Source organism: Lactuca sativa, chromosome 3 (assembly GCF_002870075.4).
Source record: "Lactuca sativa cultivar Salinas chromosome 3, Lsat_Salinas_v11, whole genome shotgun sequence".
NCBI classification, from domain to species: Eukaryota; Viridiplantae; Streptophyta; class Magnoliopsida; order Asterales; family Asteraceae; genus Lactuca; species Lactuca sativa.
In genome coordinates this window covers 222,737,850-222,754,617 of record NC_056625.2, presented here as the reverse complement: position 1 = coordinate 222,754,617, position 16,768 = coordinate 222,737,850, and positions in this window count along the sequence as shown.

Sequence of the window (16,768 nt, the reverse complement as noted above, 5' to 3'; positions counted from 1 at the left end):
CCACGTTGAGTATCAAATCCAATGCACATAGTAAAACAATAAACACAAAACATTACATTACATAATATTGTTTACATCTGTTTGAAAGAAAGGTTATACAAGTGTTATATACATATATCATATGAACAAAAGAAAAGACGAGTCTTCGGAACGCTCCGTCTTCTCCAAAAGATGGTGGTGTACCTGTCTAACGCTGACCTGAGAATACAAGCAGTTTGAAAATCAGCATAAAGCTGGTGAGTTCATAAGCAGTTTAGTTTTGAAAAGAACGAGTTTCCTTTGCATTCTGAAAAAGTTGTTGTTCAAGAAAATCCCATATTTTCTTATGAAAACAGTTTAGTTATCTTTTGTTACAAATTCGAAAACGGTTTGTTATATCATTCCAGGAAAATCCCATATTTTCCTAATAGTTTAGTTATTCGTTTGTTACTTTATTCGTATATGAGTGGTTATGCTACCCAAGGAAAATCCCATATTTTCCTATGTGATGTGTTGTCTATTCGTTTCTAATTTCGTTACTAGTTGTTATGTTACTTCAGGAAAATCCCATATTTTCCTATGTGTTGAGGTTGGTTCTTCAGTTTGATTTCGAAGTACTAATGATTACCATACTTGCAGTATTAGTTAAGTATTCTAAACTCTTAGTTATCCTACATTCGAATGTCTATCATCTACTAACTTAGTTGTATTTTCGAATATCTGGATTCACCAGAAACGTACATTACAGTATTTTCGATTATTCTGATGATTTCCAAAAGAGTACATTAGTTGTATTTTCGTATCTCTGGCGACATTCTAAGGCGGATGTATTCGAAACTTAGTAGAGGTCCAGAGGCGTACTTTTGTACTAAATTCGAAACTCTGGTGACATTCAAGGCGTACACTAACTGTATATTCGAAGTCTTGGTGTCATCCAAAGGCGTTAATTCGCATTCGTAGTCCTATTTCTATTTGTATTCGTATTCGTTCTATCCTATTAGTTATATTCGTATTCGCATTCGTATTCGTACTAACCTAATAGTTATATTCGTATTCGTATTCGTATTCGTATTTGTACTATCTTATTGGTTATATTCGTATTCGCATTCGTATTCGTATTCGTACTATACTATTGGTTATATTCGTATTCGTATTCGTATTTGTAATATACTATTGGTTATATTCGTATTCGTATTCGTACTATCCTATTGGTTATATTAATATTCGCATTCGTATTCATTTAGTATTAATCTTAGTTATGATTAGTATGATTTCTTTTACAAAAAGTAATATAGTTTAGAATACTTTTTAAAGAAATCTGACTTTAGTCTAACTGTTTACCCTGCAATTCGAACCGTTAGTTAACACAAATTTTGAAATTTGAAACATACATAAAATGAAACATTGAAATGAAAATAAGTTTAAGTACAAGATTTCCTTGTACTTTTTCTTGTATCCCCCCCTGAAAACATTTGAAAAACATTTGAAAAAGGGTAGGGGTATGAACTCACCGGTTGAGAAATGTGTCAGTTTGGATCCTAAACGTCAGTTCTGGGTTCGCGAACGCACAAGATTCCTGTGGATTATGAATGATATATATTTTTATCTAATTAGGACATGATTAATTTATTTGATAGGGACATACACTTCTAGTTGCGGAAACACCCCATTACAAGTGTTTGGAAGGACCCGGGTGGCATTTAAGGACTTGTATGACTAGGGAATGGAGTTTACTCTTCAAGAGTAAACTCCTTAAGAAGTTTACTGCCCTAAATACCCCATCCACATGAGTTCACGGCCGTGAACTCATGGAGGGTGCTTTTGGATGCAAAATGGCTTCAAAATACAAGGATAATTTAGCTAGGAATTTATCTAGGGCATTAGGATGAATTTAGACTTACTTAAATACCATTTATTGGAGTTTACGGCAGTAAACATGGAGTTTACGGCCGTAAACTCCCCCCTCACATCCAATCCTTAAAGTTTTGGTCCTTAAACAATCACATGTGATTCCAATGATTTTTCCCAAGCCTTATATCAATTTTTGGGGGACTTTTGGCATGACTTTAGGAGTTTACGGCCCATGAACCCCCTTATGGCCGTGAACTCCCTAAATGCATGTTTTATTATGTTTTAAGGCTTCTAAATTGATGGTAGACATTTCTAGAATTTATCCCAAGGCTTAAGGTGTGTTTAAGTGGCATCTTAACACATTTAGAGGAGTTTACTCCCCAAGAATATGAGTTTACGGCCCAAGAATGTTCTTGGGCAGTAAACTCAAGTTTACTCCTCTAAATTGATGTTCAAGGTGTTCCAAGGCCAATTCCATAATTCTACAAGTCGTATCTAAGCCTTATTGGTGTTTTGGAAGAGTTTAATGGCATAAAAACCCCATTTATATGTGTTTAGATATGGTTTAAGCCATATCTAAGGTCTAATTGTGGTTTGGAAGGGTTTTGTTGCTCCAAAAACCCCATTTATATGAGTTTACAGCCTAGGACAGTTCTAGGGCCGTAAACTCATGATAATGGTCCTAATCCATGGTTTAAACTCGAATTTGAAGGATAGAGGGGTTGCATAACAAGTTAGCGAAGGTACCTTGGTGATTAGAAGCCTTAAATTTGAGATTTGGACCCTTAAACTTGAATTTAGGAGTGAGGTTAGAGAGAGAGTAGATAGATGAAGCAAAAGCTTCAAATGAAAGCTTGAACACGTTTATATATGTCCCAAAACTTGGACACGGTGAAATTCTACCCGATACTGGCATTAAACGGGGCTTTTGGTCGCACCCGATTAAGTTTTCGTAATTCGACGGGATAGAATTTAGAAATTTCAAATTAATGATTTTGGGCCATTTTCATGAGTTTTTAAATGGATTTGAACACTCACGAGATTAAAATAAACTTATAAGTTTATATATCTTAGCCCAAAAACGAAAACGGGATGAATCGATAAAGGCGGATTTTTACACGCGGAACAGATTTCGGCGATGGACAACTTCGGGTTGTTACACTTCATCAAGTTCCCTAGTCCACTAGTCATAGAGTTTCTAGGCTAGCTATGATGTTTTGGACTCAAGTGCTCAGTACACGTGTCAGTCCCTAGTTCAATTGTCGCTTCGATTTTTACGGCGACATGACTACCCATCATGGTAGTCAGTTACATCATTATCTCAGGGATTTTGAATATCCCGCCCTTTCCCATTATTTATAAGGTTATAAAGTGTCTCCTTTTCTACGCCATCTTTTCCAATCTTCTTTTCTTTTCTTCTAGGGGTTTTCCCCCGTTCGTCCTCATGGCTGCTCAATCTGGTTCTACTCCGTTTGAGGTCGAATTTAAGCTTCTCGGAGATGCTTATGGTCTTTCACCGGCAGATGGGGTTGAGTTTCCGTCACCTAAATTGATGATCTTGTCTCCTCCACCGGGAAAGGTGGGCATCTACTTGAAGACCCTTGACGCTGGCTTGCGTCTTCCTCTTTCAGACTTTTTAGGAGGAGGTTCTATAGAAAAGTGGGGCAGCATTCAAATGCTTACTCCCAACGTTGTGAACAAGGTAGTAGCCTTCAAGATGATCTGTCGAGCTAATGATTTACTCCCATACTACTTTGTCCTCAAGTACTTCTTCAGGTTTTGTGCTACCGGTGATAAGTACACCTTCTCTGTCCGGTGTGGGGGCATACCTTGGTTCTCGATGGGAAAACCCCTAACAACTAGCAGGATAAATCGTTGTGGGTTAACCGTGGTTTGATTGGCAATGGTCGGTATCGGGCGAACACTCTTGCTGACGTCCCCTAATCTGTATCCCCATAATCAAGCCGTTGCTAATCTCTTAAAAGGCGTCCAAGTTGCTCCTGAAGAATACTTTGAGGCGTTGCTTGTTGGTGTAAGAATGAGTCCCTCTTGGAGGCATCGAGGGAAAATGCCTATCTTCTATACTGTTGTTGATGGTAACTAGTCCTCTTGTTCTCTTTCTCCCCCCCCCCCCCCTTTTCTAACAGGGAAGGGATAATGAGCCTGCTTTATTATTTATGTTTCTGATTCATTGTTGTTTGAATGGGTATGGAATCCTTGTTATCCATGGATGAGGTCTTGCGCAAGTGTTATCAGGGGAAGTTGAAACATCGAGAAACTGATCTAGTCGAGACTCTTCCTTCTCCTTATCGGGCTGATCAGCTTGCCTTAACTTCTTCCACTTCCGTATCGCCGGTAGCGGAAGGTTTGTTGGCGTCTGCCGGAGAATCTCCTTTGGCTCCCCAGCCGATCTCAATCGTGGCTCCTTCCTCCGCTTCCTGTTCTGGTCACACAGAGATAGTTGAGGATAGCAAGGATAGTATTATCTCCAATGCTCCTCGGGTAATTGCCAAGAGAAAAGTTGACTTGGCTATGGGTGAGGCATCCACCGGTGCTTTCAATATTGGGAGGCGGATTCAATCGAGGCGTAACTTTGCTCGTGTTATGAACTCGATATCTTCGACGTCGGAGGCCATTGTTGTGATCCCTAATGGCGACATTCAACAATTCGAGGGGGATCCGGGGTGATCAAACAACCCATAGTTCTTACTCAACCTATTTCTTAGCCTTCTTTTGTTTTTTCTCCCCCTAGGGGTTTTGGGGATGCTGGGTTGTATCAGACCCCTCCTTGAGAGGAAACTTCTAGAGGTGATCCTGGTTCCCATGCTTTTGTCCCTGATTGGAGTCTACGGAATGAATCTCGCTTGTCCGTTCGTGCTAAGGTTGTGGAATTTTCCTATCGTGCATTCCCGCCCGCTGTTGTTTCTGATATGGAAGCTATTAGTATTCCCGCTTTATCTCATAATATGTCTTATGTTGTTTCTCAGGCTATGTTCTATCTGGTTGTCGATGCTCGCTGGATTTAATTACTCAACTAGATGGAGGTTGCCTACTTGGGCTGTAGCATTCGTGAGGCTAGCCTCAAGCGCCAGATTGCCGAGCTTGAGAATGATGTTCATGGTCTGGAGCAAAGGTATACACTGCTTGCATCAGAGAAAGTTGTTGTTGAGGAGTTTCTATCTGCCCTGGAGATGAAGTTGGATACCCTAACCCAAGCCAATGAGGGGCTCCTGATGATGGGTTTTGAGCATTCTAACACTCCTATGGTGTACATGCAACCCAATAAACCTTTGTCACACCCCCAAACCGGAACAGCGGAAACGTTCGGGGGTGGAGGACGACATGTTTAGTATCATAACAATGCACAATAGTAAAACAAGCAACAAAATCATCCATTGCATTAATAATATAGATAATACAAGTGTGTTCTGAATGTATTTGTAAAACACCAATATATATATATATATATATATATATATATATATATATATATATATATATATACATAAAAGACGGGTCTAGGTCCAATTGCAAGCCATACAAAGTGTTAAGGGCACTTTAACACCCTTTGGGGTGTTTATGGTCTAAGAATGGGTGTTTACGGTCCAAGACCCTTCTTGGGCCGTAAACTCAAGTGGGACACATATTTGTATGCTTTGGTGCATATAATGAAGGAAAATAAGGTTCTATGCACTCTAGGAAGTTCATGGAAGCTCTTGGAGGTGTTTGAGGGGTAGTTTAACACTTAAACAACTGTTTATGGTCCATGAAGATGGTTTTACGGTCTAAGAACATCCTTGGACCGTAAACTCATGTTTACTCCCCATTTGGTCCAATTTTGGTGTTCTAAGTCCTTTCGGGTAAGCCTCTAAGCCATTGCTAAGCATGAGAAGTGTTTTAGAAGGGTTTTTGAGCATTAAAACCCACATCCAAGGGGTTTATAGTTTTGGGATGCTCCCAAGACCGTAAACTCATGTTCTTGGGGTTTTTGGATGATTAAGTCACGAATTTGCAAGCTAAACAAGTTAGATAACAAGCTAGGAAGGTTTACTTACCGATTTGAGGCTCGGAGGGGCGATTTTTGACCAAAACCCGTTTGTAGAGAGAGAGAGAGAGAGTTCTAAGGTGGTAAAAAGGCTTCTAAGGAGTGTCCACCCACCCTTATATAGGGCTTGGGTGTTGTACCCGGTATACGACTACCCGATACTTATGTTTAACGAGGTTTAAAATTTTACCCGGTTAAATGGCCGCGAATAAAAATAAATTTTTTCCAAATAAATGGAAAGATAATTTACGTGTTTTTATTTTCGCTTGACGAATATTAATTAAAATATTCCAACGGGTTTATATCCGGTCAAAAATATTTTCGGGATAAATTTGGCTAATTTTTGACGTAATTAATTTCGACTTTAAAATTAACGGAAATTTTTGGGTTGTCACATTAATCATTGTTTCGGTTTTATCAACTTTATACCTGAATTAAAAACACTAGTTGTCCCATGCTCCAAGTATGTACACTATGTTTTTCTAAACAATAGCTTTGCCATACACCAAGTATGCACTCTATGTTTGTCTATGATCCTTTTCTTTGTGAACTAGATCAGTTGAACATAATTTCAATGATTCTCTTTTCACACCCCAAATCCTTGTCTTAAATGTAAGAATTCCAAATTCCTATCATTTATCAAAATCTGTTTAGATTTTAAACTTATATGCGTTGTTCCTCTTGTAATGATTATGCACAAAGCCACAAAGACTTGGCAACAATCATTACAGAGTGTTCCAATGGAGAGCAATTCCATGGAAACGATGTCTCAAATTCGAAGCGCATTGCTTTGAACATGCTTATTGCATTAAGTTTCTTTAACCTTACACAGATTGCTTCCAGCTATGAAGACAACTCTATATTCCCATTTTGACTACCACTTCTGAACAAGAGTTGCCTCTTTTTAGACTATGTCAATATGGTCCTTCCAATATTAACACTATACTTTCAACTGTCCTTGAGCAACCAATATTTGGTAAACCTTAGATTGTCCTCGACAATTTCTTAATCACTTTAGTCATATCCAATTCTAGACATTATCCTCCTTAATGCCCCAAGGCATTTGGAAAATTCAAAAAGAATAAATATTATAGTACATGTAATCAATCCTGTACCCAAAGTAAATGGGAAACGATTCATGATGTTTCACATAAAGACATGGTTCTAGACCACTATTTTGCCATAATAATTTTATAAGCTCTTTAGAATGATTATAAACTCAATCTAAGCTTTTTAGAATTGAAATGAAGTATAATTTCCTCTCCCTTAATTATAACAAAACTACTTTTTCAACCCCTGCAACCTCACGAATTGAAACTTTTGTTTTCTATAATTAACATTTCTAACTTGCAATACTTATCATAATTATCATTCTCCCACTAACATGATGATTATTAGCATAACACTTATGCTCCCACTAGCTTTGACATGTATCCAGAAAACAACTGGACCTCTAGAAGTCAATACTTTATTGACATTCTTACTAAAGTTCAGATTTCTGATACTAGATTGCTTTCATAAGGTTTTATCAAAATTACACACCTTATCTTAGATAGCTCACAAGTGTGTCTAAATAATTTTAGAACTATGAAAATGGATACCATAATCATAGTCTCAATTGTTTAGACCTTTTCCATTTCTCATAAGTCCATGTTAGTGTGTTGGTTAACCACGCACGCTCCACTAACGACTTTGAGAACTGCAAATATCACAATTGCTATCTACTTAAAATCTACTTAGTGAAAGAATTTCCTCACCATCAATTTCATGAATCGGAGAGAAACCTTATGACACTTAGATTTTATGGTGTATGTGTTCTTATCCATGTGAATTTGTCAAACCATAATCACAAGACTAGGTTAGTGACAAATCTTAACTCATATGGATTGAACTTGTGCAATCTTAACCTCTTGCCACCTGGCAGCACAAGGGTCTGCCATTGCTTCCAAGTAGTTATGGAAATAATTGAGAACATGTAGAACTCAAATATATATAGCCAACTTAACTGGAATGGGTACAGAAATGTCAACACGATAGTTTATAAACCTCTAGTTGTGTGCTAGTGATGAAATACAGGTTTTATTCTTGATTACTTCTTGAAACCCTTTCAGGATCTTTTAGACTCCCTCTGTCTCCTTGACCTATAAGACTTTATTTCCAAATATTCAAGAGATAGTGTGGATTCTAATCAAGACAAACACTTAACACAATTGGCCTAAGTTGGTCTCTGTCTTATCCAAAACATCACAACTTACCAAATTAAAATGTACAAGAGTAGAAAACCTTTTACTCTTACATTTCACTGGTGTTAATAAACCTCTTTAATATGTGTTACTCAAGTTACATTTGTGGTGGGCTTGATCAGTGCACAAGAACGTGTACTCGATACCTTAGTCCTTTACTTGACTCACATATCCATGTGAACAAGTAATTAGTCTTAATTTTTCAATGCTTGAAAGTTCTCATTCATCATACTTATACAGCTTTCATGATTCCAAGTTTCTATCCAACTGAAACTTGGGTGATGAGAATCTTTCCTTATTTTGAAAATTTAGACACTACCACAAATGAAAGAATCAAATTCATATTTCCACTCTTGCTATTAATGGAATCATATAAGCAACAATTTTTTTCCTTTTCACAAATGTCATTGTAAGGATATTTTAAAATAAATAAAATCAATTTTTTTTTCTTTTATTTTAAAAACTTTGCGGAAAAACTATCCTTACAGTGCAAAAGCACATGAAAAACTTTGTTGTTATCTATTCCTAAGCAATATATCATAACTCCTAAGCAACAGCTCAAAATTCTAATCACAGAACCATGCGATCGAGATCCATCTTCGTGATCAGAATCAGCATATACTTCCTTTAAGATTCTTCACTTTTCTTTGATTCTTAAAACATCAACATGTAACCCAGTCACATCATGTAACAAGAATCTCAGAATAAAAACTTAACAGAGTTAGATAGTGGACTTTACCTGAAGTAGAGTCAATCTTCTTGACTTGATCAACCTTATTATCTTTCAGGTAAATAGGCTGCTTCGCAATCAATGCCCCTTCCTTTGGCAAGAGAAACATAGGGACTCTTTGGGAATGGTACATGGGACTATCACAGACTTAGTCTTTCTCTTTACCATTTGGTGAACCTAGTTGACTATGGTCAATCCCTTTCCTTGGGAAGAGAAGGCTTTTCTAGATATCCAATGTTACCATTGTCAATGTCCATGGTAGTTTCGGAAGTTGATCTACTAATCAAATTTGCTCTCCCAGTGCTCCAAATTATTGTTGATTCAGCAGCACCAAGAAAATAGATAAGATCATTAAGGTTCATGTCATAGTCTGTTTCATAGTAGTCCCAAAGGAATTCACTATGTGACTTAGAAAGTGATTGAACCACCAACCTTCTCAAGAGTTTGACACCCAACTCTCCCGGCTTGTCAATATGTGACTTCATCTCCAAGATGCAATCACACATAGACCTTGCTTGCCAATAGGGCTTGAGTGACCTTGAACTTGTGGGTTAGGGAGAATAATTGGAGGAGGTGGAGGAAGTGAAGTTCCAAGAGATTTGGGAGGATCATAGATGTCTGAACCAGACATCTTTTTGGGAGATATTCAAGATAGTTGATCTAAAGTCCTTAATATAACACCCAATATGAAATATTAAGGCTAGGACCCAACAAACTATTTTATAACTTGGAAAAGGGATGTGTAATCCAAGCTATAAAGTATTTGAAGGTAGGTGAATGATGATTCACCAATTTCCACCAAGAGAAACGAAATGTATTATTAGGTTTTAATTGGTTTTGAAACTCCTAGATTCTTTTGAGATTCATTGAACTTTTCAAAGGCATGTTTTAATCTTGAGTGTGCCCTTCAGGTTTTGTGACTGGGATGCCGAGGATCACAAAACAAGGTGTGAATAACCATGCAAATATACTTGGTACCCTTAATATTTACCTCTCAATCGATGTGCCGGTTAACCACACACGCTCCACTGATACTATGATAAACATTAAGTTACCCTTTGCCTACCTTGTTAAATCAAGCTAGTGTGACGGTTAACCACACACACTCCACTAATTGACTTAAGCAAAGTGCAAAGGGTAATTTCATGGGTTAGCATCAAATTCACATTTTCCTAAGTAACTAAGATTAGGTATTATTAAGAGTTTAGTTACTTAGTATTTATCATTTATACTTATAATGAAGGGAGAATTATAGTCCTTGTCCTGCCCGTTCGGCTAACGACCCTCCACTGGTCAAGGAAGCGATGGGTGAGAGTGGACACCCATTAAACTGCCATTTTATAGGCAGTAAGCTTATACCCCCTTATAGATCGGCTTCGTGAATGAGGCCTACTAATGGTAAGACGACTTTACTCTTATACATACACACACACACACACACATATATATATATATATATATATATATATATATATATATATATATATATATATATATATATTATTAACTTATAATATAATAAAGTATAAGGGTTGAATTTTAACTTTTAAAAGTCTAAGGGCTTAACTTGGAATTAACGTATTCATAAGTGAAAACTTTACAAATTCCAAAACTTGAGGGCAAGTTTTTGAAACTATTCAAAACTTTTCATTTCATAACTTATGAGTTTAATGGTTCATTAAAATGAAGACTCTTCATTTTTTATGTAACCTCTTATTCTTTAATAACACTTTTAAAGAAGTGACTCTTAAACATCCATAACTTGAGGAAAAGTTATGAAGTCATAATACTATTTAATGAAAAAGACTCTTCATTTTTTTTATGTAACCTGTGGCACTTTTATGAGTTTTAAGATTCATAAATGTGACCTTTTATGTAACTTGAGGACAAATTACAAAAACACATTTTATGAACTACCTCTAGATTAATTACGATTGAAAACAACTAAAACACAATTTTTTTTCATTAATCTAAACTAACTCATAAATCAAGGACACATAAACACTTTTGGTAATCCATAACTTATGGAGTTAAATGCTTGTTTTATGATGAAACTTTTCATGTTCCATAACTTAAGAATAAGTTATGGAAGTCTTTAAAACATTAACACCAAATTTTGTAACTCCATAAAAACTTTGAATCAATTTTTTTTAAAACCTTTTCATATCCATAACTTATGGAGGTTTCAAAACACTTAAGATCACAACTTTAAAAAAAACTTTTGAGATCCAAAATTTTATGACAAAATTTGTAACTCCTTAAAACATTTAGATCAAACTTTTAAAACTAATAAAATAATCATATTATTTTATCTTTTACTAAATTTGACCTAATTCAACTCATATAGCAAATGATTTAAATTTTACAAATAATTAGTTTTTCACAAAACAAGTAATTATCTTAAAATTTGACAAACTACACGTTTTTTTTCTTTTTTTTTTTCAACTTTGAAAATCAAACATTTGCATGAATATAACAGAAAATAACCTGGCTCTGATACCACTGTTGGGTTTTTGAGCACTCTAACTGTCACAACTAGGAATTTTGATGCTTTGTAACAACAACAATGATAACATTTGTGAACCAAAAATGTGAAAGCATGTATGATGCTTATTCAATGACAACAAATTTTCCATCAAACACTCTGTGCAGGCACTTCAAATAGTCAACAAAGAATTGGAAACCCTAGAAACCCTGGTTTAAGTTCATTATGGACTAGGATTTTCTTATTGGGCCTAATGGACCAATAAGCTTCCAATTTAACTTTCTGGGCTTAAAACTCTTATATGGGCTCTAATTGGACCCACCCTCATTTATTTTAACATTTTGGGCCATAATGGGCCTAGAATAAAATAAAATACCCTTATTGAGCCATAACAAACTTAATTAGCTCTAAAGGGCCATAAAACCCATCCCTTAATCTATTTTGGGCCGTAAACCCTCTCCAAAGACCAAGTGGGCCAAAATCATCTAATTGGGCCATAATATGGGCTTAAGCACAAAAAGGCCCAAATTCTTTTTTTTCCTTCTCTCTCTCTCTCTCTCGGCCCAACCACAAAACAAAGGGAGGATGAGTTGACTTTTTACTTGCCACCTACATGGGATATCCATGCAACTATCCCATACTTCCAAGCATCTATCACTTCACACTCTCTCTTCTCCCCTCTCTTTTCTTCTTCGGCCGAGAACACATCACACACACCCACGCTCTTCCAAATTCTCTCAAACACTCACAAGAACACTCTCACATTTTCCCTCAAAATTTCGAGAATCACAAGGGCTACAAGAAGATCTTTTCTTAATATCACAAATCTTTGGTAAGATGTTGCTTGATCCATACTCTAACTTCTTGTTTTCCTTAAAAATATCTCCTTAACTCATATAAAATTCGTGAATCTTGCCTCTTAGAACACATCTAAGCCAAAGATCCTCCAAGAAGCTTACTAGGCCGAGAATAGCATCAAACTTCTTCCATTTTTCTTCAAAACCGTGATCAACTAGAAAAGGTGAGTTCATACCTATCTCTTTTCGGTTTTTACAAGTTTTATGGAGGAGAATACAAGTAAAATGTGTATATTTATGTGTATGTGTATGCTATGTATGATTTCATGTATGTATGTGTGAATTTATGTGCTTATGTGTTGATTATGTAAACAAAAAGGAAAGAAATCTTGAGATCTATGACATAAGAAGGAAAAAAACATGATCTAAGGTATACTACACTAAACAAGTTAAGAAAAATACCCTCTATGATTAAAATCAACATATTGTAACATAAAACCAATTTTTGGGCTTAAATTGTCAAATAAACAAAAGTTGGGTTAAAATTTGCCATTCATGGTTTTTCTTAAGGACCAAAAGAGTCAAAACAGTTACAATAAATGTTTTTATGAATATTATGCTCTTCAAAGGACTTGAAATGTAAATTGTAGCTTAAAGGGCTAATTTTTGGGCTTTTTGGCCCACTAAGCCCAAAATTGCGAAAAACATGATTTTCAAGGGGCTGAAATGATAAATTCTTCAAAACAGGGGATAAAAAGTTAAACAAGACTATTTCAAGGGTTAAAATACTTTTCTTTTCCAAAAGGATAAAAAATGTAAAGTTTTTGGATTTTTGGCCAAAATTGTAAAAGTTGCAAAAAGTTTGGGCTTTAACCAAAAAACACTTTTCTGGAAGGGCTAAAACTGCCAAAGAATAAGTTTTGAGCTAAAAATATCAATTGAACAAGTATATAGGTCAAATGTGTCAAGAAAATGATTTAAGGGCTTAAAATGTCTTTTTTTTGTATAAAAGACTAAAATTGTTATTTTATTAAAGAATGGCTGAAAATGAGTCAAACCAACATTTTGAACCAATTATTTTATTTTTAAGATATTTGAGTCAAAAAAAATACCAAAAGTTACAACTCATGAAAATAGAGAGATGAATATACGTATAATCCAAATATCGTTATAAATAAATCGACCGGTCTCGTATCGATACAAAAAAAAATAACAATCGTTCAATCGAACCTTCCAACAATTATACAATTACTAAAACAAGTAAACATTCAAAACTTTGGGCTTGAAAGTCCAATCATGCTTGTTGGGCCTTTGTGACCCATTAACATGATTTTTGGGCCCAAGGGATAATAATAAATGTTATTGGGCCTTCTACGACCCAATTTCATATTTAAGGGACCCTCAATGGCTTTTAAGTATTATTGGGCCTTAGTGGCCCATTAGTATTGCTAGTAAGGTCCAAGTAAACAAATACAGGTCGATAATCAATAGTAATCAAAGTCAATTGGGATTTAGTGAGTAATAACGGGTGGCACCAACGTGTGTCGGTCGTAGTCTGTAGTTATAATCAAAGTCTCATGGAGGGAGAGTGAGAGTTTGTGTATAGATCTATACAAGGTTGACTCCCCACACCTCAGCTGTTCGCTACAGTTAGACTCGGCCAGTCTAGGGTGACAAAATCTTAAGATCAATTACGGCGTTCACCAGAGTGCCAAGATAGACGAACTAGTCATTATCATGCATGGTTATAACGACTCACATAAATAAATCCAATATAAATCAAGTAATCAAACTAAGTCAAAATCATTCACGCGATGGGATAACAATTCGAACCGTTATATGATATTTTTATTTTTGGAAAACATCTGGTTTTCTGGGGAAGTTCAACATTTTTCACTGGTACTTTTAATACAAAGCTTTTCAATTATACACGTTTTGAAATCATCATGCATATATTTACGGATCTTCACACTTTTATATAAATAATGGTCTTTTCAGAAAATATCAGATTTTCTGGGTTATTTTCGTTCAAACTACACAAAACATTTTCATATCAAACCTGCTTATGAACTCACCAACATTCCATATGTTGACCGTTTTCAAAATAACTTGTATTCTCAGGTAACAGGTAGGTTGAGGAGTAGTACCAAGTATGTTAGTGTGTTGTGCTTTTGAAAACTATCAAACATTTTATGTTATGGATTTGTAATGTTAAAACAATGTACTTGATGTGAACAACGTCAGTTGTAATATATTGGTGCATGGTGATGTTTATGTTATGATTCATGTATATTCATTGTGATGATATTCAATTTAACTCACGCGAGCCCTCGGACGTTTCCGCCGTCTGGTTCGGGGGTGTGACACTAACACTCCTATGGTGTACATGCAACTCTATAAAACTTGGATCTATGTTTTCTCTATTATACATGCAAATATTATATTATCCTAGGTTTCATCCTAACTAGCATGCTATGAAGCACCTATACTACAAAGTTCTAGATAGATGACATATCTTTTGATGTAGCGTGATGTCTTCCAACTTTAAGAGCTTAGCCCCAATAGTGTGGAAGCCTCAAGTGGAATCACAAATCACCAAAACACCTTGGAAGACTTTAGAGAATATGGATACTTGGCTCACACTTATGAAATCGGTTATTGCCCTCTTTAGTGTATCCACACTAGCCACTAGCCTAATTTCATGAACCATAAGACCCTTTATATAGTGTGGAGGATTAGGGTTAAACCCTAATACCCATGACCTTTCAATTCCTAGGATCCATGGGTTAAAGCTCCATGGACTATCCATGAAGACTTAGCGCAACCTAAATGAACTTGGCCCACTACACATATATCTAAGAGTCCATATTTAATTAGTTCCTTTTGATCACTTAATTAATTCTAAATTAATTCTTGAACAATACTAATTAAATAATATGATTATATATTAATATATTAGAACTTATAATATATTAATATAAATCATAAATATATTATTCTCAAAAGACTATCCATATAAATTATGTCGGTGAAGTACAACCCAAATGGACCATGCCGGGTCGGGTCAAGTACATACCAAATATAGTTATGGACTTAGACATTAATCCAACAAAATGTTGTCAATGCTTAGCTTGAAAGACATAAAAAAAGCTGGCAAGGGACTCACTTATGAAACATAGTTGAAGGATGATTTTATTTTGGATAATTGTTAAGTGGTAAGGATAATGACAAGCTGACTCTCAGAAGTAACTACAGCGTACATGTATGATAAGAATGACAATAAAATATCAAAATACAGAAAATGGCTAACAATATGAAAATGTTTCAAGATCTAATGTATAGTACTACATCTTTTGAAAAGAAAGAAATATTCAGCCAGTAATAACCAATAAAGACTTGGGCCTGCATCCGCGGTAAGACGGGGGGGGGGGGGGGGGAGTGTTCTTCGAAATGACTGGCTGTAAAGGGCGCGTAGGCGATAAATCGAGTTGAAAGTGAAAGTCGCCAAAAAGTAGCGGAATGCTCTCGAAACCAATTCACTTGAGTGAGACAGAGGAGAGTGGAATTTCGTGTGTAAGGGTGAAATCTCTAAATATACGAAGGAACGCCAAAAGCGAAGGCAACTCTCTGGGTCCCTACCGATGTTGGGGTGCGAAAGCATGGGGAGCGCGCATGATTAGATACCCTGGTAGTCCATGCCTTAAAACGATGAGTGTTCGCCCTTGGTCTACGCGGATCAGGGGCCTAGCTAACACGTGCAACACTCTGCCTGGGGAGTACGGTCACAAGACCGAAACTCAAAGGAATTGACGGGGTCCTGCATAAGAGGTGGAGCATGTGGTTTAATTCGATACAATGCGCAAAACCTTACCAGCTAATGGTTATCCCCGAGATTCAACGAATGAATGAAGTTATGTTATGATCGTACCTGGATAGAGATGATAGTCTTCCTCTAATGTATCCAAGCCGGACATAATAGAATCGATAGGCGAAGCAGCCAATAGCAGTCTGTTCTCACCTATCGATAGATAGCAGGTTGCTTCCAAGCTCAAACCATTTAAAACAAAATTGCTACTTTTTTCTTGTTATTGATAGAATGATATTCTCCACCCCTGTTAAAGAAAGTAGAGGGAGAGTCTTTCTCCAATGAGAATAAAGAAAGTTTTTGGGCAAAACAAGAAAGGAACTCGCCCTTTGACACCAAGGGATAAGAGCGAATTGTTGGCGATGACTTGGTAAAGGGAATCTATGAGAGAAGGTTCTCGACGAACCGATTACCATTTTATTAATTTTAAATTGAAAATTTTTGAGTTATATCGTTAAGATGTTACATTTTCCCTTGATGCCAACAAGTTGTACGTTAGGCGTACTTAGGTGGTACGCTTAAGGTCATCACCATGAACTATTTTAGGTCTTAGGTTTTGGGCAACTATTAGACCCTAAGTTTTGGGATATTATTGGGCCAAAAGTCTTTTTGGGTTTAGGGCTTCAAGTATCAAAACAGAATCTGTTATTGGGTTTAGGGCTTCAAGTATCAAAACAGAATCTGAATCGCAAACAAATATTCGCGATCGAAATATCTAAATATCGAAATATTAAGGTGATATAGATGAAGATAATTGGCTGTTTAAATTAGAT